Here is a 27,176-nt window from a genome sequence, read left to right as displayed (position 1 = left end):
TTCCTGTCTATCTGGCCAGTCTCATTTGCTCACTTCTACCTCCTCTAATGATTCCTTAAATGATGGGTTCCTCGGGGCTCCTTCTTAGCCATTCTTCTTTTCTCATTTTACCTTCTATGAGATATTGACCACTCCCAAGACATCAATTTACTCACAACAGACTGATCATTCCTAACTTGTATCTCTGGCCTAGATTTCTCTTCACAGTTCCAGGCTCATATATCTAGCTGCCCACTAGACATATCTACTGCTACATATTTGACACCTCAAATTCAACATATCTAGTGGAAATACTCATCTTCCCTGGCCTTTCTGAGAATCTACTTCCTCTACCTATCCCCTTTCTCATTAAAAGGCACTTCAATTCACTCATTTGCTCAAGCCAGGAATCATCCTGGACTCTCCTTTTTCCATTACCTCTTACAGCTGATTTCCACCGAGTCTTATCCATTTGATATCTTAAATGACCCTCAGATTCATCCTCTTCTCTCTCTTTCTCTCCACTTCTCTAATACAAGCCAACACCATATCACATATACCCTTAAACTGTCTCCAACCTAGCTTCCCTTCAGTCTTTCTCCAAATTCATCTGGAATAATCTTTTCAAACTGTATTCCAAACTATAAATCTAAGCCTGGTCACCACACACACACACACACACACACACACACACACACACACATTCTTCAAATCTGTCATTGGTTGGTATTTCCTCTTAGGATAAAATCCAAACTCTTTAAGAAGGTTTACCAGTTCCTCCACAATCTGGCTCTCGGCATTAGACGTCAGTCTCACAGACTGCCTGGAGTGTTTTTGTTCTCTCCTTCCTTCATAGCTTAATGTCGCTTCTTCCAGGAAGTCCTGATGATGCTCCAGCTTTCAGATGTCCCATGGTGTTCTCTGTACATCCCTTAAGAGTGACCCTCTATAATGTGTTGGGATGACCTAATCAATGTCTGTCTTCCACACTGCAGAGCAAGTGTGTAAGAACCAGAACCATGCCTGTCTTATTCCCAATGCATCTCCAGTGCCTCTCAAAGTTGCAGATCCACAGCAGGCACTTCATAAAGACTGCATGAGTAGATGAACAAATGCTATTTTCCTTGGGGAATTATTTGGTATACTTTATACTATGTTTCTCTGAATTCTATGTGCATCATGACTGAATTTGTGCATATATATGTATATGTACACATATGTATGTGTATACATATATAATGATCATAGTTAAGAGTTATTGACTGAATTACATTACAGGAAAAGAAGTAGTTAGAATAATTTATCTCTAAACTCTGTCATACAGTACATTTGAAGGCAAGAAATTATTTAATGAAAATCTGGAAATTGGGAGCATTTTAGTAGTGTGATGCAAGGATCTTAGAGGAAAAGTTTTAAGGGATACTATACTCAGGTTAAGACAAGACTATTTTAAAAAAATAATTTGTAGCAGACTAGTTTCCTTAGGGACCAGCTTGGAAACTATGAAGGAATACACATTTCAGTTAGATAACCTAGAGGAAAATAATTTGGGATAGAAAGTGGGTGGAAAACAAAATCCACATTTTAGAGAGTGTTCAGTAATACTGCTCAATCTGCACAGTTGGATCACACAGTTGGATCATCTGTACTTTAAACATTTTTAGCCAATAATCTATTTCTTATGAATGGTATTTCAGATAAAAGTCGGAAATTTTATTTCCCTTCTTGAATATGTAGATCATGGATGAGATTTACAGACAACACAGGCATTTAAACAGGCAAGACATGGTATTTCACCAAAAGACCAAAATCAAGTTGGGAAAGAACACATTTTAATGTTCCTGCTTTGACCCCAAAATACAGAAGGTAAAATAGTATCTGAAAAAAATGAAACTCAAAATTCATGGAGGCAAATGCTGTGTGCAAAATCACTGACTTGCCAATCACGGTGGCTCACACCTGTAATCCCAGCACTTTGGGACGCCGAGGCGGGTGGATCACCTGAAGTCAGGAGTTCAAGACCAGCCTGGTCAACATGGTGAAACCCCATCTCTACTAAAAATGCAAAAAAAAAAAAAAAAAAAAAGCTGGGAGTGGTGGTGGGCAGCAACTGTAATCCCAGCTACTCAGGAGGTTGAGGCAGGATAATCACTTGAACCTGGGAGGTGGAGGTTGCAGTCAGCGGAGACTGCAGTCAGCAGAGATTGCGCCATTGTACTCCAGCCTGGACAACAAGAGCAAAACTCCATCTCAAAGAAAAAAAAAAACAAACTGACTTTACCAAGAAAAAAGATTTTAGAGTTTGCATTAGAAAAGCTCGCTGGTGACATTGAGCAAGCTTCCCAGCAGGTGGCGCCCTGAACCAATGAATGTGAAAAATGACAGACTCAGACACACCTGCATTTTAAGAATTAAAATCACCTCTTTATATATATATATATATATTCTGACCACACACTCAGTAGATTGTGGAATCCATATGCTCTTACCCTCTGTACAACACACACATACACATGCGTGTGGACACATTCTTTCACCAGGGAATACAGTAACACCCCTAAATTATGAAGGTAAACATTAGCAAGCTGGACATACAAATTAGACACCTATTAATATATGTATGTGAATTGCATCTGTTTATAAGAGCCAGTCCAGTACCTCCAAATGGGTCCTTAACACCGCCTAGTATACATTCCGCACTTCTCTGCTATATTATTATCATCCTCTCACTCTCCACAGTAACTAATCCAAATTTCTGTGCTGTTTTCAAACATCCAACACCTTCTCTTTTTCTCAGTTATTTTCTGTTCAAGACATGGCTACTTACTTTAACAGAAGAAGGATAGCCACTGCCATCAGATGGAATTTCCTCATCTTCCAGATATCAACATGAAAATCTTCATCTAAACATCTACCCTCTTTCCTTCCAATGGTCATGGAGGAGCTGGTCCTCCAGCTACCCACTGTTAATGCCTTCTCTGGCACTCTGCATCCCCTATCACCTTCCCAGAAACCTCGGCTTCTATTTATGCACTTGCTCTTGTTCTTGTTCTCTCTCTCTCTCTCTCTCTCTCTCTCTCTTTCACTCAATGATTTCCTTCCCAATGGCTTTCATAGAAACTCAAATCTCTCCCACTAAAAAAAAAAAAAAAAACAATTAAGATGTGTGGAACTACAGATACAAGAAGTTTGGCCATAAATTTATCACTGTCGAAACTGAGTGGTGGGTAAACGAGGATTCATAATGCTATTCTCTCTAATTTTATTTATGCTGGAGAGTTACCACAATGAAGTTTTAAAGTAAGGGAAAAAAAGATATTTTTATTTGATTCCTCATAGCTTCCTCACCACCCTCTCTTCATCTCTTCATGCCCACACTTCTAAAAGTTGCCTATATGCATTCTCTGTTTCCTTACCTCCCACTCCCTCTGCAACCCCCTCCATCTGCTTTTTTTTACCTGACACTCCAGAGAAACAAAAACAGCTATCACCCTTGACTTCCATGTCACATAATCTAGTGGATACATTTTAGTTATCATCACTCTTGACTTCTCAGCAGCATGTGATACTCAAACAAGTTTCTTCTTATATACTTCCTTCCCTGGGCTTCAGGAATTATAATATTCTGCTTTTTCTTCTACCTCTCACCACTACTTCTCCGACTCCTCTTACTCTGTTATTAAACGCTGAAGTTCCTCTTAGCTCATTCTTAGGCCCTTTCTCTTCTTACCCTGTAATTTTTCCTATGTGATCTTATTTGTATTCTTGGCATCAAATTCCACCAACATGCATATGACTTCCAAAATTAAATCAGCAGTTCAGACCTGACCTGACTCTCACCTTCATACATGTGTGACATCTCCTCTCTATATCTCAAAAGCACCTCAAAATTAGAAGCTCCAAACTGAACTCACCATTTTCTCCCCCAAACCTGGCCTTCTTCAAGTGTTTCTGATCTTAGCGAATGGTGTGCAAACCAGAAATCTTAGAGTCTTTCTTGTCAACTCTTTCCCCCTTTTACCATTTCTAATCCATCAACAAATCCTGCATGTTTTAGCTCATAAATACTTCTGAAACCTTTTTTCTTCTATATCTGCCATTACCACCACCAGCATCATTATCACCCCCTTAATCCCGGCTAATATTGCTTTTCACAACAACCTCTGGTGGTAACTTCTAATTTAGCTCCAGCATCTATCCTGGCAGCCTTCCACTCTGTCCTCTGAGCAGCAGCTGGAGTAATCTTTCCAAAATGCAAATCCAATCATGTTATTCTTTGGCTTAAAATCTTTCAGTGGTTTTCCATTGTTTTGGGGATAAGGAGAAAAAAAAACCTTACAGGGAATACAAGGCCCTATGGGGCCTTGTCTCTCCAATTTCACTTCATGTGGCCTTCTCCCTTACTCTCTATTGTCAAACCAAACTCACTTTACAGTCCTTCATCAGGCTGAGTGCAGTAGCTCACGCCTGTAATCCCAGCACTTTGGGAGGTGGAGGTGGATGGATAACCTGAGGTCAGGAGTTCCAGACCAGCCTGGCCAACAAAGTGAAACCCCGTCTCTACTAAAAATATAAAAATTAGCTGGGTGTGGTGTCAGATGCCTGTAATCCCACTTACTCGGGAGGTTGAGGCAGGAGAATCGCTTGAGCCTGGGAGGTGGAGGTTGCAGTGAGCCAAGATTGTGCCACTGCACTCCAGCCTACGCAACAAGATAAGACTCTGTCTCAAAAAAATAAAAATAAAAATAAAAAAGCCCTTCACGCACGGCATTCTCCCTCCCTCTACAAAAGCTTCATGTATGCTGTCTCTGTATAGAAAGCCCTTTTCTTCATTCCTTGCCTAGTTATTTCCTTATCTTTCAGATTCAAGTCAAGAGACACTTCCTGGGGGAAGCTGTCCTTGATCTTTCCGAAGAGGTCAACTCTCCTGGCCACAGACCTTCTTTGCTCCATGGACCTCTCCTTTATTTACCATTGCAGCTTTACATGTATTTCTGTGATCACCTCTGTCTCATTTGTTCATCATTGTACCTCATTCAGTTCTTAGCACACAGCAGGTACTACAAGCATTTGTTGAATGAGTAAATGAATTAATGACTATTATTCATTCAACTCTGTCGGTTTTCCCTCTACTTTAACTGTCTCTAGATTACTTTTACCTTCATCTCTGAGTGGATAATCAGGGACTACACCTCATTTTTAATATTAATATAGTTCTGTGCTTTTATAACTTAGGCATGCCAGGATCCCATATGTGGGGCATGCCAGGCATCACTTTTACCCTAATATTTGGAGCCAGATTATTATTTTTGTATTTTAAAAATGCAGATATAATGAAATAGAACCCCAAATCTAGAATGTAGCATAAAGTCTATGACTTCAGAGAAATGCTGTGCTTAGTATAGACCACTTTAGGCCTGGCTTATGTGAATCTGGAAGTAAGCCATCACTCTCCTCAGCCATTAGAGACACGCTTAAGCACAAAACTTAAAAAGCACCATTAGAAGTTTATACATAATAGAAAACTTTTAACAGTTTCATGCTCCTTCAAAATAATATAACTTGTTCTAAAGAGTCGGAAATTTTGGATGGTACTATTTCTTGCTCTAAAAGTGGTCTATAGATGTAGCAAAGGAAGACAAGTTATCAGCAATTGTTAGTGATTGCCAGAAGATGCTCCCTTCAGATTCAGGACTGAGCTAGGTCCACAGCAAGGAATTCACCCAGAAAGAGAATTGGCCTGGAATACAACAGCCAAGCCCTGGTCTCCTGTCTCCTCCCAGCTCCCCAGGTGTTTGTTTTAGTCTAATTCCATCTCTGTAGACACCAACCTGCCTTCTCAAAATAGACACACTCGCCCTCATCCCAGGCTTTAAAGCCCAGCATTGCCCCACACAGAGAAGTCCTAACATGACCCTTTCCACGGGGACTAGAACCTGAGGATGCTGTAGGACTTCTCTGCTCATTGCCCTAGAGAAAAATCTAGGGCTCCTACAGTGATCACTTTGGGGAGAACGTGCTCTTGGAGGGTAACTACTATTTAAAATACATTATGCATGTCTTGACTTCCACTAGGACTCCCCTTGAAGAAGAATGTGGTTAGAAACATGGGTCACAGCTAAAATCTCTCAAGTCCTCACTCACAGCCTCCAAGAAACCAGCTTGATCCAAACAATCTGAAGGTTTAGAAAGAATAACTACAAAGAAGGAGGCTAGCACTTGTGTTTGCACCTCCTGTGTATCTACCTCGACAATTTTACAGCTTACCCTATTTAATTCTAGGTATTAGTTTGATCATTTAGTGGATGAGAAAATCAAAGGACTTAGACAGACTTAGCGCATGCCTACATTTATACAAGTAAATAGGGAGACCTCAGATTTGGACTCAGATCTGTGTCATTACCATGAAGTTGCTGCTTCTACTATGCTCATGGTTAACTTCCCTTATCATACTATGCCATCTCTCACCATTCATTCTCTCAAAAGAATCATCACTGAACAGTATTACCACCATGAAAGCAAAAAGATCCAACTAACTTCCAAGGAGGACATAGTTTAAAGATATTCTGTTCCATTATAATTTATAGCAAGTACTAAGGACATAAACACTGCAATCATGTTTTCGGGGATAAGGTCTATTTGCTACAGCTTTAAATATAAGCAAAATGAACATGTTTACCACTAGGTAATAACTATTGTAACGACAATAACTAAAAATAACTAGTTTAAAAATAGGTGATCTGTGTCAGGTAAGCTCTCCAGAGATGATAAATCACTTTTGTAGGTGGACTGTTATAAAACCCTCCACCTCCGGTGGTACAGCACCACCGCTTGGGAACCATAGCGCCACAGCTTGCTGCTTCTAAAGGCTTTGGGCCAAGCAGAGCTGTAAACCTGCCTACACATGTGACTCTATTCTCTACTTATCTATTCTATCTCTGTCTGTTCTCTACCAACAGATAAAATTTGCCTTTTAACATAGAAACCAGAACCTTCGCTCAAACTCGTCAATGGTCCTCACTAACATTTAGAAAAGCCTCACCGACAAGCCTTATGTCAGTGATTGCCAGGGGCACTGGAATTGCCCCTCAAAAGTGGTTTGAAAATTTGATGGAGTAGTTTTTTTTTGTTATAATGACTGGCGGCCATGGTTAGCTGTAGAGAGGTAGAGCATGCTGGACTTATGAGTCCCAGAATGTGCAACGGCATCTCTCACAACGAAGAATTGACCCATGATGTATACTTCTGAATGACCTATTAAAACCTGTGTGCTGGGGCCGGGTACAATGGCTCATGCCTGTAATCCCAGCACTTTGGGAGGCCGAAGGCAAGTGGATCATTTGATCTCAGGAGTTCAAGACCAGCCTGGACAATATGGTGAAACCCCGTCTCTACTAAAGATACAAAAATTAGCTGAGCGTGTTGTTGCGCATGTGTACTCCCAGCTACTCAGGAGGCTGAGGCAGGAGAATCGCTTGAACCCAGGAGGCGGACGTGGCAGTGAGCCGAGATCGCGCCACTGCACTCCAACCTGGGTGACAAAGCGAGACTCCATCTCGAACAAAAAAACAAACAAAAAAAAATGTGCTGGTATCTGAGCCTAGAGTCTAACTTGTCTTTCTATGTTGGAGAGTTTTCTGCATGATTTAAAACTTCCTAAATTTTCCAGGAATGCAAAGTACTATGCATTTTGCAAGAAGACTTACTCCGTTTTGATCAAAAATTTATCCAAAAGTGTTCACCAGTCTGGAAAACCATGACACTGCTGGTGAACGACATCCCTCATGAGATTTAAGTCAGCAGTGCAGCATGCTTGCATCGGTCTGCACATATAGCTGTTGCATTTAGGGTGGTTCTTCATATAGGTGCAAGGCTGCTGGTATGGCATTTACATACTAAAATATATGTTATTTATTATAAGTTTATTACCTTTTATTCCTCTCTTACATTACAATTAGGGTATTATATTGATTTGTTTTCATTACAGGCATGGGTAAGTTATGTTATCTATGAATTTCACTGCAGGGTAGTAGAGGAGAATTGAAAAAATAATGGACCTAACAAGGCAGAGTTGGATATGATAGGGTTGAGAACATTGTCCTAGATGATGTGCCCTGTATCAAACTCTAATCCCAACTCTTCCCATCACTCCTTCCACTCCACCACATTGACCTTTCAGCTTTCCAATCCAGCTGGTGTCCACATCAGAGTCTCTGCTCTTGCCATTTCTCTGTTTGAAATGCCCACCCCCTAAATCTCATTGTCCTCCCTCACTCCACTCAGGTCTTCACTCAAAAGCCACCTCCTCTGAGAGGTCTTCCACGACCATCATTCATCACACCACTCTCCACCCTCAAGCATCCTTTAAATTCCTCCATAGCACATAGCACTACCTAAAATGCTATTCGCTATTATAAAGTTTACTTACCTGTCTGTCATTTGTTGCCATCATGGGAATACATAGGAGGTGGAATCTACTATTTTGGTGCCTGGAATAGTGGAAAGTGGCACGAAGTGGGTGCTTAACGAATATTTGTTAAATAAGTGAATTAATGCATGAAGATACTGCCTGTGCTCCCACTACCTGGAAGCTAGGAGTAATCTCTTTCTCTTTCCTATCTATATAATTTATAGTCAATCGAAGTCAGCATTAATTCTTTCAAATATATCCATCAAATGCCTACCATATTTCAGGCACTGATAATACAATAATAAATAACACATATCCTGCCCACATACTTTGCAATTAATGATCAGCTACAGCATCTCTGAAGTATTTGAGTCCTGCAGTGAAGTGACTTTATAAAAAACACACCCATTTCTATTTTATATTCTGAATATCTTTAAAATACAGTAATTATGATGTTCATAAATTAGGAGATATCCCTTATGTATTCAAAAGAAAATTGTTATCACACGGAAGAATTTTTACTCATGGAAAATCTTTTCCCAAGTCCTGGTGATATCCTTCAAGTCTCCAAAACACCAACCCTCAGAGATGAAGAGAGTTGAAGGTTAGGCAATAGTTAAATAAGCAGAAGCTTCTAGTTCCCTTAAGTGGGGTAGCCAGGAGGACCCTCTACCTACCTGGCTGAGATAAAGTCTCCTATCTAGGGCACAGAGGGACCACATGCCTCTGAAGGATCCTGCCAGCTAAAAAAGTCCAATCAGTCCTCTTTCTTAGGGTAGCACAGGGCGGCATCAGCTCCTGATGATGACACACAGCCACCCTGGATGTTCCAGGCAGCGGCTGAGCATTCAGACCCTTTCCTTTCCCCACTTTGTGTCCAGGTACCCTCCTCATATGCTTGGGAGAAAGACAAAAGCAACTTGAAAACTAACATAGCCTCTATATTTGTACAGCGCTGCACAACAAACTTTTTCATCCATTTTTACACTTGTAGGAAAGATAATATAATCTGTTTTTAATACATAAGCAAATTAAAGTGCAGATGTTCAGCAACTTGGCAAAACTGCTTCTTGTACCAAGGTCCTCTGACTCCAAGATAGGGAATAGAAACGACAGGATAGAATCAGGCTTGGGGAATCATCCGTGGATTTTAATTCTCACAGGTATAGAGCTTCACAGAAAGAGCTGGCTCTATCACACTCTGATCAAACATTAAACAAATTCCAACGCAATGTCTATTTGGCACACATACCCACCCTGTTCCCACCTCATCCCCAGCCCTCACAGTTCCATGAAGTCTGATCATTATTTCCAGAAAGACTCTAGAAATGAGCAAATCATAGAGTGGACCAGAACGAACCTCCACCCTCACCCCGAATTTTAACAGTGATACAGAAATAATATCCCTACCCTCTCAGAATTCTCATGGTTAAGCACCTCCATTACCATGCTATGATACAGGGAGAATCAGGAAGATGTATGCAGTATTATAGATTATGGTGGAAAAAAGTGACATACTCCTTTCCTGAACTCCCTTTACCTTCCCCTTCCCCACCCCGCCCCCACCACCACATACTAATTTTTCCTTTCAGGCCAGGGCTTAAAGCAAAAATATCTAAGATAGGCTGAGTTAACAATAAACGAAAGGCTCCAGGAAAGAATGCCCAGGAACTTCTGGTCCACACCATGTCCTCCAAAGGGCGTATCTATGGGACTGGTGGGAGATAGATAACATCTGAATTGGCCTTCCTCCAAGGTAACCCAGAAATGTGAAGCCATGTTAGCTCTTACTACAAGAATTTTAAGTCTTTAAAGTACCATACTACTTCAAGAGAATTTCCAAAGTTTCCATTTGCTATAAACATGCACACATGGAAGCAGAAAGCATTTACCTCCCTCCAGGGTCCTCCTGTCTACCCCATCAATTCCCCCTACCTTCTGGCATGGCTGCTTTAAACTCCTATGTGGACTTTCCTGCCTCCCCCTACCTCTGCTTCCTTACAGTGCAAGTGCACAGCTGTGTCCTCTGGTCACTCGTCCAGAGTCCCGCATGGGAGAGATGCTGAGTCTCCCCAGCAGTCCTGGGAACATATCTTCTCAGGTTTCCTGGGTTCACCTGAGGTGGAGGTCGGTTCCTGGCAGGGGCAGCTCCCTCTAGCTAATAAGCTAGAGGTAGCAACATGCAAGGGAGAGAGCCAGACCAGCCCAAAATAGAAACCCAAGCTACATCACAATCTGACCAAGCTCCAATCTGGCTAAACGTGGCCCTTTAGACAAGACAAGGAGACAGCAGAAGTGAATGCGGGAGGAGACAGGAGGTGAGAAGATGGCTTTTTGAAAATCAGAAATTATGGAAATAACATTCAGATACAACACTTGAAGTTTGTCCTACGAACAAAAAGGGGTACAAACTTTTCACAGTAAAGAGCATTTAAGTATGAAACCTTCAAGTTTCTGGGGACAAGCTCATCCAGCTTGCTGCTGGTAATTAGTGTGTTGCTCTGTGGTTTATACCACTGAGACAAAGAGCAATGATTACATTTCACCTGATAGATCAGGAAGTGAGTGATGAGCTTGAGCACAAAAAGCCCCAGGAATGAAAAAGTATAGCTGACAGACAGTGCAAGAAATTATCCTCTGCACGACCCCGTCTACCTCCTGACATCCACCAAATGATAACCCTTTGGTCAAAGAAGGTATCACCTCAGAGGACAGTTGGACATATCCTCACTGACATATGGGAAAATCTGCCCTTTTGTGGTCTCAGAGGTCAAAGGAGGGAACCATATTAGTTCCAAAACCTGTGACTTTGTGTCTTGGTCACTATGTGCCAATTATCTAACCGTGAAGTAAAGGATTCAAATGCTGTGTCAGTCGGGCTGAGCAGAGAGACGCAGCAGACATCTGAGCCTCTACTAGACAATGAAAATCCATAAGAGAGGAATACAGAAAGAATGAAGAATGAGGGGACAGAAAAGGAGAGAAGGTCCAGGATTCTCAAGGAAAAGGGTTTCCTTTCTCTCCCCTATAGCCTCCAGGGAGGAATAAATATAATAATCAACCTAGCATGACAGTATTCAAAATAAAAGAGGCACCTGCCAGGTGACCATCTCTGCCGGGACTCGAACCCGGAACCTCTGGATTAGAAGTCCAGCGCGCTCGTCCATTGCGCCACAGAGACCTCACCACACACACAGCATCAGCACCAGAACTGAAAAAGCACATACCTTCTGCATCACCGAGCCATCTCAGCATCCTGCTCTCTGAGCGGTGGGGGGGACAGGGACAGCTGGAAAATCTGGAGTGGAGATCCACCAGCCGGCTTCATCAAAGCTTTTCTCAATACTGTGGGTCTGATGGTCCCCAGAGGATTGGAGGAATGTGACAGCAGTCAATTTACCAGACTCAGAATCCCTGATGGAATAGGACAGAACTAGAGCCTTTGCTCTCCTTTCCTCTCCATCCCTTAGGGATGATAGGAAAATCTCTCGATTCTCATGCTAATTAAGCAGAGTGCACCCAACCCTGCAGAAAACGCAGAAGCCATCTCTACCTCCACCCCCACTCGCTCACTGTGGTTTCATCCCAGTCCAGCTATTCTCAGACAGGGGCTGGGCAACGCTTGGGGATTCAGGAAAACCCTCGATCCCAGAGACAAAGGAGCTGCTTCTGTAAAGGAACACTGTGAACAACGGCAGCAGAGAATGGCAGCTGAGTTCTAAGAGACTGGTCTGGTTCTCAGCAATAAGAACTGTATCTGTCAAGCCCAGGCAAGAGGTACCGGGAGTCTGATGTTCCTTCAGCATCTTCACTAGAATTAAGAATGAGAGTGAAGAAAAAACAGTGTTCAGTGTGTGTGTTCAGTGTGTAAGGATGTGTGAACGTATATGTGTGTGTGAGAGAGTGTGTGTATGAGAGAGAGGGAGGGAGAGTGTCTGTACACATAGGGTTGGAGGGGGAGAGTGGCAGATCTCTGATGAAATAGATGTCCTCAAATAGCCCTCCATAAATACCTGTATCTCTTTCCCCCACCTTCCTCAGCCCCAAGTCTCTGACAGCCTTTTTCCCCAGGGCTACCTACTTTGAAGAACAAGGATTTCTCAGCTACCTGTGCTTGCTATAAGTATCCTAGTATAATCAAAGTGACCAACCCTCCATAACCATATACCCAGCTCAGATCCAAGAAAATGATTTCTATTTTTAGAAGCCTCTCAGAGAAGACAATTCCATAATCACTGTTGTTTATAATTTCCACTGAGCCCATTCTTCTGAATGTCTAATCTAAATCCTTCTTACCTCACTTCAGCTCATTTTCTCCTATTTGGTTCCCAGACACATGGTTATAATTGGATTCTTGGTTCCTGATGACAATGCATTGATTTAAAGACTAATTGTGTTCACCACCCCACTCCCCATCAAAAGGTTACAATAAAAGCAGGGAGCCAACTCAGATATCCCTCCTCCCTCACGGTGTGTCTCCATGGCCTCCAGTTCTGGACATTGCCAGCCAACTCCAATCATACAATATAGTTATTTCTAACCTGTGAGGCCAGGTGATGGCCAAGGAAAGAAACAATATGACTAAATGAAATGATTAGATTAGAAAACCCTTAAGGGCTTTCTGACTCTAAGACTACAATTACAGCATCTCCCACTTCCCTACCCATTCATATAGCCCCAGGAATGAGACATGGTAGAGAACACAACCAAAGCAATTCAGTCAGATCAGGAATATAAGCAAAAGACTCTTTCTAACACATGGGAGAAAGCAGCTACTCCAACCAGGCTTGCCTTCCATCTACGACCTAGAGATGGGAGCTCAGAAAAGTGTGACTAATTGTGTCTATTATAGACTTGAAACAAGAAGGCACAGAATAGACCTTTCTATCCAGAGATTGTATTACTCTGAGTGGCTAGTCACAAGGTGCTGATGAAAGAGTTAGTCAAGGGGTCTATATGATTGTAAAGGGAAGCTTAACAGCACAGGCTAGCAATGAACCATTCCAATGTAAGGGAAAGGAAAAACTAGACTCTCAAGATAACTTCCTGCCAGGCTCAGTGTTCACACACACACACACACACACACACACACACACACACACACACTGCTCTTCATAAAGATATTGTCCTATATCCCAGAAATCTATCAGCCCCCTGAGTGACATCCAAAGTATCACTGCTTCTTACAAGATCATGTGTTGTCCCAGCTCTCCAACTCCCTCCAGGAGCTTCATTCATTGTCTGCAATGTTCCCACTTGGTGCTGGGAATACAATGATGGAGAGATATATCATGGCATGGTTCTACTCTCAAGAATCCCATAGGCAAATTCCAACGCAGGAATGATCCTAAAACAACTATGGGAGAAAAGAAGGAATCAACTTATTACTCACCAAATAAAATACCAATTTGCAAGTCCATACAAAGGCTATAACTCTGGGAGCAGAAAGATCCATCTTCATAGGAAGTTGTATAACTTAGTTGGTTTAGACTCTGAGAAAATTCCTTAACTCTGATCTTCCATTTCCTCATTATAAACTAGGGGCACTAACCTATATGCTACTGATAAAGATCAGCTGAGATTTCATAAAGCAGAGTGTTTGTCCCCTTTTATCCTCTATTCCATGAGTTAATTCTCAACTCTATTAACTGGGTTGCTTCTTTCCCTTTGAATACCCTTCCTTCATCTTCCTCTCACCACCCCACAGAAATCTCTTCATTCCAGCAAAAAAATGCCCATCACCAAGTCTCTCCAGCTCCCCTTATACTTATAATGTGCATCAACAAAAGTACTCTGGACTTTGAGGACTTTTTTCAAATAAGAGACGTCTCTCTGACATCGCATTTTGCTTCATCATCCATAAAACAGACAGAGCCTCTTGGTAGTGTCAATAATGTCTTAAACTAGGTTTTAATTTAAAATAAGAAGGCAAACAATCAAATAAATCTATAGTTTTAAAGGGCAGGAAAGGTGAAGTCATGTCACTCAAAATGATTGAAGCTAGTACATCTTTTTCTTCTTTTAAACTAGCTGTATGTCATTCATGTTTACGTAAACTCTCTGGAAGAAAAGTACATTCACCTTCCAAAAAAAAAAAAAAAAAAATATGTACTGATTTAATTCTCCAAAGATCTGTGACTCAAACATTACTCATACCTCTAATTGAATACCACTCTGCGACCCTACAGACAAACTAGTGATGCTCATACACTCTTTCATTCACAAGGTGTTGCTGGGATACATATGATAAATGCCCTCCAAATTTTCCCTTTGGTCCAATTAAATCCTACATCCTACTGTGGTCTTACTTACAGCTTCTCTAAATGTTCCTACATCAACTAGTCCATATTTTAAATTCTAAAGGCTATTACATGGAGTAAGACAGTGAATTTGTCATTTAGATAACACAACCCTTACATACTATACTTTCATCTCCCAGGCCCTATGATGCCGTAAACCTTATTAATCCACATCTATTGTGAGCACAACTTATGGAAGTGTTACCATATACCATCTTCCCATGTTCCTACCTGCTATCAGCTCCCTCTTACTATCTCACCCCCAAGGAGTGAGCCCAGGTCTTTCCTACTGTGAGTACCTTCCAGGAAGGCTGGAAAAGGTGCTTTGCAATGTCAGGCCTATAGAATGAGACCTACTGTGCAGATGTTCAGTTCATAACTCCCAACCCTTAAGGAAGGGTAAAATGGACATACATACCTACAATGCAAAAGCCCTTGAGTCCTTTTCCAGACACTTCATCTTCATGAGGTCTTGCCCCATATTCATTTCTCCATTCCTATTATGCATTTTCTGACCCATCATAACAAAGCATTTAGGTTCCCAAGTCTATTTTTCCTCCCTCCTAGCCTGTGAGCCTGACTGCAGATTGTTCCTTTCCTCCTCAGTCCCCTTTCTCATACTTGAAGAGGGAAGAAATTAGATAATCCAGGTAACAATTGAGCCTGAGAATCTAGCCAAGGAAAGACAAATACAGAGCAAATTATCCTTTCATCATGCCATCCAACTTTCAGAAACCATTCGGGTATAGCCCAGTCAAACTGAGCTATTGAGGCCTCTCAAGCCTTTCCAAAAGTAGACCCAGAACCAATCTATCTTAACAATGGGCTGGACCTCCAGGGCTAGTCAAGGTCACAAGAGAGTCCATACAGCGGTCAGCTCCCTAAGGGAGTCTGAGAAATGCTGAGAAATCTGGAGATACAATCTCCCTTTCCTTATTGCCTCTCACCCACCACTGACAGATTCTCCAGGAAGCCATTTAAAGAGTTACAGAGGCCAGGCATCCTGGCTCATGCCTGTAATCCCAGCATTTGGGGAGGCCAAGGTGGGAGGATCACAAGGTCAAGAGATTGAGACCATCCTGGCCAACATGGTGAAACCCCGTCTCTTCTGAAAATACAAAAATTAGCTGGGCATGGTAGTGTGTGCCTGTAGTCCCAGCTACTCGGGAGGTGGAGGCAGGAGAACCTCTTGAACCCGGGAAGTGGAGGTTGCAGGGAGCCGAGATCACGCCACTGCACTCCAACCTGGTGACAGAGTGAGACACCATCTCAAAAAAAAAAAAAAAAAAGAGTTCTAGAGAGTGTGTCTCTAAGGACATGAAGTATCTCTTTGGTCAAGAAGGATGAGGAATCTAGTAGTGTTCAACAAATGCGAGGGCAGTAAGTTGTCGTGTCCCATCAGATCTTTCTGGGAAGTTTGGGGAAAACTTTCTGCTTCACCCAAATCCCCAAAATAAGGTGACCTCGCGCTTTCTAGTTCACTCTCCTTTATCCTCTTTGGAATCAGGACCCTCTAACCCCAAGCCATCACCTGCTTGTGTAGATCCCCAGTCCTGTCTTCTTACATTTTCTTCTTGACATTCCCATCAATGTCTCCTTCTTCCTTGGGGTATGTAACCCTTAGTCATTTCCTGCTTTAAAATGTTCTTCTCACCTCTGTCCACACCTTTCCTCATTTCTGTCCATTTCACTTTCCCCATTTTCTGCAACTGGCATTCCCTAATTCTTTACCGTGTAATCTCTACAATGCTCGGTTTATTGGCCATGTCACCATCTGTTCTCATCTGCCCTAGGATCCATCTACTCCAAACACATTGGCCAAACTCATTGTTCCCAGTCTTCCCTAGATTCAGCCCACTGCTCTTCTCTGTCTCTGCTCCCCTTAGCTATCATCCTCAAGGCACTCTGAGTTTCCCAGGCCTCCAAATTCCTCTATCATTAAAATCTATTGCTTGGACCCAGAGTCTTTGTTATTGTCAGCCCTGCATCCTCAGGCCTTCTTTTACTTTCCTCCAGATTTCATTCTTCAGACCACTTTACTTGCCCACCATCCTCTTAGTCTTTGTCTCATCTCCTTAAATCTTCAACTTGTAGTACCTGTCCTTCTGAATCTCCTTCCACGGCATCCATACAGTACCAGATTCCTGAGGCTTACCCAGAAGAACTTGCTGGTCCTTCCTTCTTCCCTAAATTCATCTCCAGACATTCTGGGTTCTGCCTGACTCTACAACACACCTGTATTTGTTTCACTTCTTTGCCTGGGGCTGTGTGTGCCACTGGTTTTAAAACTGGGAGGCCCTGAATAGGGCCCTGCTAATCCCCATGGCACTGAGTTGCCATGGGAATGGGCTGACAACCAGGCTTTTAATCTTTAGCCACTATGGGGCCCCAATCCTTAAATGGCCAGATATCCTAGGCCAGAGGCCAAAGAATTAGAAGAGGGATCCTTAAAGGGTCAAGGATTCTATGATTGTAGGTCAAGGGATTCAAGAACATTGTTTTTTGCCTAATATTATGAGTAAATTAGGCTTTTGTTATCTGTCCCCTACCTCAGCCCCACTTCGCATTCAGCCTGGAAAAAGCCTTGAGGGTTACATAGTAAGGCAGACTTCTTGGCAATGGCAAGAGAAGAAAGGTGTTCATCTTTCACAGTCCATCAGTTTAATTAAACCAAAGAGCGTGACCATGAAAGTTTCAATCCTAGAGACTAAACTTGTCCTTACACAAGAACCTTATGTCTGACAAATTACAGTAGGGTCTGTACGTAGTTCATCCTTATACAGCAGGAGCAGCTCTTTTCAAATCTGTCCCTGAAAAACATCAAGTCCCCACACGGAAGACAGGGTCCAGGGGAAGCATTTCACCTTGAGTCGGCCAGCTCATCTCCTTCAGTTTCTCCCCTTTAGAAGGTAAGAACTGAATTTGCAAGTCCTTCTCATGCTACCTATGATTCTAAGAAACAGTATCAATGGTAGTAATAATGATAATAAAGATATTTTGAATTGTCTCATTTTATCATCAGAACTTTCCTAGATCATTGAAAGAGTGATCATCATTATTTTTCTTTTACAAAAGAAGAACCTTGATCAAAGACATTAGGTGGCTTGCCCAAAGTTGCTCAGCTTGTAAGAGGTGGGACTAGGGTGAGCTACCATACAGTGTCCTGACTTCTGTGACCTCTCCAGAGAGGCCTCAACAGAAGGTGTCTGCTAAGAGGCACTGGCTGCCTTCATTACAATCTGTTCCAGGAAGCGACATTCTGAGACCTTTCCCCCTAACTTTCTTCCCAGTCTTTGCAACCATTCAACAGTGCCCTAAGCATAGGATAGGATGGCCAGCCAGCCCTGAAAAGGGTCACAGAGTGGGGTCAAAGGTCGTGCTGCTTAAAAGAGAACAAACAGCACAGGCAGGTGCGTAAGGGAGCTCTCTCTGGGTTCTACTTTAGTGGCTCATTCTCCTCCCAGCTACCTTAAGACATAAGAAACTGATTTCCGGATTAAATAAAACAATTTGCTCAAGATCAGTCAGCTTGGCATTCACGAATCTGATCCTCCATTCCAGGTTTTCCAACTCCTAATTTGATGCTTTTTAAAATGTCACTACAGTGTTACTGAGTCGCTCTTCTTAATTTTTTTTAATTGACCTACAATATTGTGTATTTTTACTCTGCACAACATGGTATTTTGAAGTACATATATATTGTGGAATAGTTAACTGTAGCTAGCCATTATGGAAAACAGTATAAAGGTTCTTAAGACATTTTAAAAGAGAGCTACCATAGGATCCGGCAATCCCACTACTGGGTATATATCCAAGGAAATAAAATCAGTATGTTGAGATACTTGCTTGGAATCCTCAATATAGTCTTTTTATTATTATTATTATACTTTAAGTTCTGGGATACATGTCCAGAACATGCAGGTTTGTTACATAGGTATACATGTGCCATGGTGGTTTGCTGCACCCATCAACCCATCATCTCCATTAGGTATTTCTCCTAACGCTATCCTCCCCCTGCCCTCCAGCCCCCAACAGGCCCCAGTGTGTGATGTTCCTCTCCCTGTGCCCATATGTTCTCATTGTTCAACTCCCACTTATTAGTGAGAAGATGTGGTGTTTGGTTTTCTGTTCCTGTGTTAATTTGCTGAGAATGATGGTTTCCAGCTCCTTTCATGTCCCTGCAAAGGACATGAACTCATTCTTTTTATGGCTGCACAGTATTCCATGGTGTATATGTGCCACATTTTCTTTATCCAGTCTAACATTGATGGACATTTGGGTTGGTTCCAAGTCTTTGCTATTGTGAATAGTGCTGCAGTAAACATATGTGTGCATGTGTCTTTGTAGTAGAATGACTTATAATCCTTTGGGTATATACGCAGTGATGGGATCGCTGGGTCAAATGGTATTTCTAATTCTAGATACTTAAGGAATCGCCACAGTGTCTTCCACAATGGTTGAACTAATTTACACTCCCACCAACAGTATAGAAGTGTTTCTATTTTTCCACATCCTCTCCAGCATCTGTTGTTTCCTGACTTTTTAATTCTAACTGGCATGAGACGTTATCTCATTATGGTTTTGATTTGCATTTCTCTAACGACCAGTGATGATGAGCTTTCTTTCATATGTTTATTGGCCGCATAAATGTCTTCTTTTGAAAAGTGTCTGTGCATAAACTTCACCCACTTTTTGATGAGCTTCTTTGTTTTTTTCTTGTAAATTTGTTTAAGTTCCCTGTAGATTCTGGATATTAGTCCTTTGTCGGATGGATAAATTATAAAAATTTTCTCCCATTCTGTAGGTTGCCTGTTCACTCTGGGATAGTTTCTTTTGCTGTGCAGGAGCTCTTTAGTGTAATTAGATCCCGTTTCTCAATTTTGGCTTTTGTTGCCATTGCTTTTGGTGTTTTAGTCATGAAGTCTTTGCCCATGCCTATGTCCTGAATGGTATTGCCTAAATTTTCTTCTATGGTTTTTATGGTTTTGGGTCTTATGTTTAAGTCTTTAATCCATCTTGGATTAATTTTTGTATAAGGTATAAGGAAGGGGTCCAGTTTTTGCTTTCTGCATATGGCTAGTCAGTTTTCCAAACATCATTTGTTAAATAGGGAATCCTTTCCCCATTGCTTGTTTTTGTCAGGTTTGTCAAAGATCAGATGGTTGTAGATGTGTGGCATTATTGCTGAGGCCTCTGTTCTGTTCCTTTGGTCTATAGTACCATGCTATTTTGGTTGCTGTAGCCTTGTAGTACAGTTTGAAGTCAGGTAGCGTGATGCCTCCAGCTTTGTCCTTTTTGCTTAGGATCGTCTTGGCTATGTGGGCTTTTTGGTTCCATATGAAACTTAAAGTAGTTTTTTCTAATTCTGTGAAGAAAGTCTATGGTAGCTTGATGGGAATAGGATTGAATCTATAAATTTTGGGCAGCATGGCCCAAACTTTGGGCAGCATGGCCATTTTCATGATATTGATGCTTCCTATCTATGAGCAAGGAATGTTTTTACATTTGTTTGTGTCCTCTCTGATTTCCTTGAGCAGTGCTTTGTAGTTCTCCTTGAAGAAGTCCTTCATATCCCTTGTAAGTTGGGATTCCTAGGTATTTTATTCTCTTTGTAGCAATTGTGAGTGGGAGTTTGGTCATGATTTGGCTCTCTGTCTGTCTATTATTGGTGTATAGGAATGCTTGTGATTTTTGCACATTGATTTTGTATCCTGAGACTTTGCTGAAGTTGCTTATCAGCTTCAGGAGTTTTTGGGCTGAGACGATGAGGTTTTCTAAATATACAATCATGCTCTCTGCAAACAGAGATAATTTGACTTCCTCTCTTCCTATTTGAATATGCTTTATTTCTTTCTCTTGTCTGATTGCCCTGGCCAGAATTTCCAATACTATGTTGAATAGGAGTGGTGAGAGAGGGCATCCTTGTCTTGTGCCAGTTTTCAAAGGGAATGCTTCCAGCTTTTGCCCACTCAGTGTGATATTGGCTGTGGGTTTGTCATAAATAGCTCTTATTATTTTGAGATATGTTCCACCAGTACCTAGTTTATTGAGTGTTTTTAGCTTGAAGGGCTGGTGAATTTTATCGAAGGCCTTGTCTGCATCTATTGAGATAATCACATGATTTTTGTCATTGGGTCTGTTTATGTGATGGATTACGTTTATTGATTTGCATATGTTGAATCAGTCTTGCATCCCAGGGATGAAGCTGACTTGATCATGGTGGATAACCTTTTTGATGTGCTGCTGGATTTGTTTTGCCATTATTTTATTGAGGGGAATCCCCAACATAATCTTTACACAAAGATTATGCAGGGCAGGTAAGAGCAGAATGCTTTGCATTTATTCTTAACTGGTAAACTAGAAAATCAAAAGCATCAATTAACCTCTTCTTGGAATCACAGAATGTTCAAAATGGAAAAGGGTTTTAAAATAATCAAGTCTCTTTTATTCATGGATCAGCTGAATTTTTGTCACATATTCTTATTACTTTTAATAATTTAGAGAAAATCTAATTTGAAGATCAAATTGATAATGCTAAGTGGGTGAATGTTTGCTCTTTATTTTCTATATTTCTGTAGTCTGTAATTTTTGTCAAGCCTCTCCATCTGTAATTACATAGATTAACAAACTCAGAACCACAGAAATTAAATCATGTATCCAATATCACAAAAATAGACAAACAGTTATGATCCAATTAGAAAACTATAGACTTCCAAGTTGGGACACCCAGGGTTTGAATCTCAGCTGTATACGATGTTGGACACCTAAAGGAACCTAAATGATCTCAGAGATTCAGATTACTTATCTGATTTTAAAAATCCACAGAAGTGGCCAGGCGTGGTAGCTCACACTTGCAATTCTAGCACTTTGGGAGGCCAAGGGGGGCGGATCATGAGGTTAGGAGTTCGAGACCAGACTGGCCAACACAGTGAAACCCCGTCTCTACTAAAAATACAAAAAATTAGCCAGGCCTGGTGGCGGGCGCCTGTAATCCCAGCTGCTCGGGAGGCCGAGGCAGGAGAATCACTTGAACCTGGGAGATAGAGGTTGCAGTGAGCCGAGACCATGCCATTGAGCTCCAGCCCAGGTGAAAGTGCAAGACTCTGTCTCAAAAAAAAAAAAAAAAAAAAAATTCACAGAAGTAATAAAATCTATCTTGTAAAGTCATTATAAGTGTGATAAAGAAAGAGAAAATCTTTAGTAGACTAGTGCCTGACAGTCTTTATTTTTAGAAAGAATAGTTAATGCTTGGGTTTTTTCCTCTTTACCCCATCCATTCCTCAACTGCTAAATGTCCTCACTAAAGTCACTAATGGCTTGCTGCTAATTGTCAAATCGAATAGTTTCACTTCACCTTTCTGCAGTCACCACATCTTCACCCTTAGAAATGCTGACTCCTCTTGCTTCTGGGGCATGCCACTGTTTTCTCATTTACCTCCTATCCCTCGGCCCCTCCTTCTCAATCTCTTTCACCAGCTCCTCCTCTTCCTTCTTAAATATCAGTGTTCCAAAGAGTGACACTTATCAGACTGCAAGCCAGAGGTTAGCAGTATTTTTATATTATTTAACAGCAGAGAAAAGAGATGATAGAATAGGATACGACAGAACAGAAAAGAAAATAGCTGAGGGTATCACCCTCTAAGAAGACCATGTATTGTTTCATGAAATTTTTGTATCAGCTGCATATGAATGTATACATATAGGCATATGAGTTGTGGTCAAAAACACTGCCATAAAGTGTACCTTGGTGCTCTTCTTTAGATTTTCTCCCTAGGTAATTGTAAATGGCATATGTACTACATGTATTACCAGCTATGAGCTGAAAACCCTTAAATCTGCACCTTAAAATCAGACATACCATGTGAAATCCAGATTGGGATACTCAGTTGCCTTTAGATTGCCATTCCTATGTGACTCACAATGATCTCAACTGCAAAATGTACAAATAAGAACTTATATTTCCCCATAAATCTGTTCTTCATAATCCACTAGTTTATTCATCTATTTTTTTTTGAGATGGAATCTCGCTCTGTCACTCAGGCTGGAGTGCAGTGGTGCAATCTCAGCTCACTGAAACCTCTGCCTCCTGGGCTAAGCAATTCTTCTGCCTCAGCCTCCCTAGTAGCTGGGATTTCAGGCACCTGCCACCATGCCCAGCTAATTTTTGTATTTTAGTAAAGACAGGGTTTCACCATGTTGGCCAGGCAAATCTTGAACTCCTGACCTCAGGTGATCTGCCCGCCTCAGCCTCCCAAAGTGCTGGGATTACAGGGGTGAGCCACAATACCCGGCCTAATCCACTAGTTTAATTAATGGTTATCATCATCCACCTACTCATTTATTACTTTATTTATTTGCTCCATAAATCCATAAATACCTACTATACAATAAGAAATGTGCTGAGTATTGGAGATATAAAGATAATGATGATATCATGTCTATTCTTAATAAAAATCACAGTCAAAAATAGAAAAATAAAGTCATGAAACAAAGTTGCCCAAGTCTAGAAATCATGTCTGGCATGCTACAAAACCAAAAATGGGCAAATGAATCCAGTCTGCGGAGTCTAAGAATGTTTCCTAGAGCTGCAGACCTAAGCTGAGGTTCAAAGTAAGAACAGCTGTAAACAGAGCAAAAGAAGAGATTAGGGATGGAGAGAGAGATTGTGTGTGTGTGTGTGTGTGTGTGTGTGTGTGTGTGTGTACGCGCGCATGCGTGTATGTGTGTATGTTGGGGGAGCCAAGGAGATAAGAGAGGAAAGCATGAGTAAAAATACAGCAAAAACCATCCTGTCTGCATAAGAAACTACAGGAAATGAGAGATATTGCTTAAGTCCAAAATCCCAGGCAGGAAGTGACAAGGCATGTGGAAACAAAAATCAGAACATGCAGATCAACATATGTCATGTTAAAGGCCAATTGTAATCCTGTAGGAGATGCAGAGGCAGTGAAGGGTTTTAAGTAAGGGAGAACGATGATTTCATTTGCATTTTAGAAAGATCACTCTGGCTGTAGCAGATAATTTCAAGAGTGCACAGTGAAGAGGCTTTTGCAGTAGTCAAGTTAAGATATAATGGAGATCTGAACCACAGTAATAGAATTGGCTACATAACAGTAAATTGAAAGAAGATTGATTTGATACAAGCAGTTTTGGGGAGACAAAACTGGCCATCCAGTCTCTTAAGCCAGAAATGGGGAATGAGTCAAGGCTCCTCCCCTTAAAACTTTATCTTCCAAATTTAATCAGCTACTAAGGTCTATCTACTCTGTCTCTTTAATAGCTCTCAAACATTTGCCTCGATTTCTATTCTCACTGCTCTTGGCTTAGTTCAGATAGTTCATCCTCTGTAGCCAGGACTATTTGTTTGTTTGTTTATTTATTTACGTATTTTGTTCTTTTATTATACTTTTAAGTTCTAGGGTACATGTGCGCAACGTGCAGGTTTGTTACATATGTATTCATGTGCCATGGTGGTTTGCTACACCCATCAACTTGTCATTTATATTAGGTATTTCTCCTAATGCTATCCCTTCCCCAGCTCCCCACCCCCTGACAGGCCCCACTGTGTGATGTTCCTCGCCCTGTGTTCAAGTGTTCTCATTGTTCAATTCCCACCGATGAGTGAGAACATGCGGTGTTTAGTTTTCTGTCCTTGTGATAGTTTGCTGAGAATTATGGTTTCCAGCTTCATCCATGTCCCTGCAAAGGACATGAACTCATTCTTTTTATGGCTGCATAGTATTCCATGCTGTATACATGCCACATTTTCTCAATCCAGTCTATCATCGATGGACATTTGGGTTGGTTCCAAGTCTTTGCTATTGTGAATAGTGCCATAACAAACAAACATGTGCATGTGTCTTTATAGTAGCATGATTTATAATCCTTTGGGTATATATCCAGTAATGGCATCGCTGGGTCAAAAGGTATTACTAGTTCTAGATCTTCCACAATGGTTGAACTAATTTACATTCCCACCAACAGTGTAAAAGCGTTCCTATCTCTCCACATCCTCTCCAGCATCTGTTGTGTCCTGACTTTTTAATGATCGCCATTCTAACTGGCGTGAGATGGTATCTCATTGTGGTTTTGATTTGCATTTCTCTGATGACCAGTGAGGATGAGCATTTTTTCATGTGTCTGTTGGCTGCATAAATGTCTTCTTTTGAGAAGTGTCTGTTCATATCCTTTGCCCACTTTTGATGGGGTTGTTTTTTTCTTGTAAATTTGAGTTCTTTGTAGATTCTGGATATTAGCCCTTTGTCAGATGGGTAGATTGCAAAAATTTTCTCCCATTCTGTAGGTTGTCTGTTCACTCTGATGGTAGTTTCTTTTGCCGTGCAGAAGCTCTTTAGCTCAATTAGATCCCATCTGTGTATTTTGGCTTTTGTTGCCATTGCTTTTGGTGTTTTAGTCATGAAGTCCTTGCCCATGCCTATGTCCTGAATGGTACTGCCTAGGTTTTCTTCTAGGGTTTTTATGGTTTTAGGTCTAACATTTAAGTCTTTTAATCCATCTTCAATTAATTTTTGTAAAAGGTGTAAGGAAGGGATCCAATTTCAGCTTCCTACATATGGTTAGCCAGTTTTCCCAACATCATTTATTAAATAGGGAATTTTTTCCCCATTTCTTGTTTTTGTCTAGTTTGTCAAAGATCAGATGGTTGTAGATGTATGGTGTTAATTCTGAGGCCTCCATTCTGTTCCATTGGTCTATATATCTGATTTGGTACCAGTACCATGCTGTTTTGGTTACCGTAGCCTTGTAATATAATCTGAAGTCAGGTAGCCTGATGCCTCCAGTTTTGTTCTTTTTGCTTAGGATTGTCTTGGCAATGCGGGCTCTGTTTTGGTTCTATATGAACTTTAAAGTAGTTTTCTCCGATTCTGTGAAGAAAGTCATTGGTAGCTTGATGGGTAGCTTCCTATCCATGAGCATGGAAAGTTTTTCCATTTGTTTGTGTGCTCTTTTATTTCCTCGAGCAGTGCTTTGTAGTTCTCCTTGAAGAGGTCCTTCACATCCCTTGTAAGGTGGATTCCTAGGTATTTTATTCTCTTTGTAGCAATTGTGAATGGGAGTTCACTCATGTTTTGGCTCTCTCTTTGTTATTGGTGTAGAGGAACGCTTGTGATTTTTGCACATCGATTTTGTATCCTGAGACTTTGCTGAAGTTGCTTATCAGCTTCAGGAGTTTTTGGGCTGAGACAATGGGGTTTTCTAAATATACAATCCTGCCATCTGCAAACAGGGGCAATTTGACTTCCTCTTTTCCTAATTGAATACCCTTTATTTCTTTCTCTTGCCTGACTGCCCTGGCCAGAACTTCCAACACAATGTTGAATAGGAGTGGTGAGAGAGGGCATCCTTGTCTTGTGCCGGTTTTCAAAGGGAATGCTTCCAGTTTTTGTCCATTCAGTATGATACTGGCTGTGTGTCTGTCATAAATAGCTCTTATTATTTTGAGATACCTTCCATCAATACCTTGTTTATTGAGAGTTTTTAGCTTGAAGCGGTGTTGAATTTTGTCGAAGGCCTTCTCTGCATCTATTGAGATAATCATCTGGTTTTTGTCGTTAGCTCTGTTCATGTGATGGATTACGTTTATTGATTTGCATATGTTGAACTAGCCTTGCATCCCAGGATGCAGCTGACTTGGTCATGGTGGATAAGCTTTTAGATGTGCTGCTGGATTCTGTTTGCCAGTATTTTATTGAGGATTTTCGCATCTATGTTCATCAGGAATATTGGTCTAAAATTCTGTTTTTTGTTGTGTTTCTGCCAGGCCTTTGGTATCAGGATGATGCAGCCAGGACTATTTGATGTTTTAATAATCCCTCACTTGTCTACCTGTAACCATCCCTGTTCCCTTTCTGCCAATCAGCCACATCACCAACAGTGCAATTATTTTTCCTGAAGGCAAAACCCCTTAAATTTCTCTCTTGTCTAGAGAAGAGCCTAGAAGCCATTTGTGATCTGATTCCTGTTCATCTTTTCAACATCAGTTACTATTATCCGTCAGCCTCCCCTCTCAGCTTATGTTTTACAGTAAGTACTTAGAGTTCCCAAAATGAAAAATAAAAAGGTTCCTTTTCCATACTAATATGACTAGGTATGCTGCAACGGTTTCTCTTTTTGGAATGCCTTTCTCATGTTCCCACCCTCACATCTGTCTGGAAGACTGTTCCTCCTCCTAGAAGACTCAATATCAATCACCTCATTTTCTATAATATCTTCCCTGACATCCACCACAACCCCAAGCAGACTGGATCACACCCACCTTCACACCATTACTGCACCCTGTGCATATGGCTATCGGAGGACTGAGCACTCTGTAATGTACTCAATTTTGTGCATCTCTCTTCCTACCAGAGAGAGAGCAACTTGAGTTCTTTTTACCCTTGATAGTCTGGGCAGTGCCTGGCACATGGTAGTTGTTCAATGTATGTTTACCAAAGAAAAAGAATCAACAATCAAAACCACTAGAACAG

The 27,176-nt window shown here is 41.2% G+C and overlaps 1 protein-coding gene and 1 non-coding gene across 11 annotated transcripts in view; both read right to left on the bottom strand.

Annotated features, from left to right (window-relative positions):
* AIM2 (absent in melanoma 2) overlaps positions 1-27,176 on the bottom strand; it is a 130,830-nt gene that overhangs the window by 72,376 nt on the left and 31,278 nt on the right. For 4 of the 10 annotated variants that reach the window (XR_012434865.1, XM_074039853.1, XM_045399505.2 and 1 more), the window contains exon 1: positions 11,617-11,654. The exons of the other annotated variants lie outside the window; for them this stretch is intronic. The gene's annotated coding sequence lies outside the window, so the exon portion shown is untranslated. Of the gene's footprint in view, positions 1-11,616; positions 11,655-27,176 lie in introns of those variants that run through there. 10 annotated transcript variants of the gene reach the window in all.
* TRNAR-UCU (transfer RNA arginine (anticodon UCU)) lies at positions 11,497-11,570 on the bottom strand. The gene has a single exon. It is a non-coding gene; the product is annotated as a tRNA-Arg (tRNA).

The sequence above is a fragment of the Macaca fascicularis genome, chromosome 1, assembly GCF_037993035.2.
Source record: "Macaca fascicularis isolate 582-1 chromosome 1, T2T-MFA8v1.1".
Classification (NCBI taxonomy): Eukaryota; Metazoa; Chordata; class Mammalia; order Primates; family Cercopithecidae; genus Macaca; species Macaca fascicularis.
The sequence above is the reverse complement of the archived record's forward strand: the minus strand, read 5'-3'. Positions and strand labels throughout refer to the sequence as shown.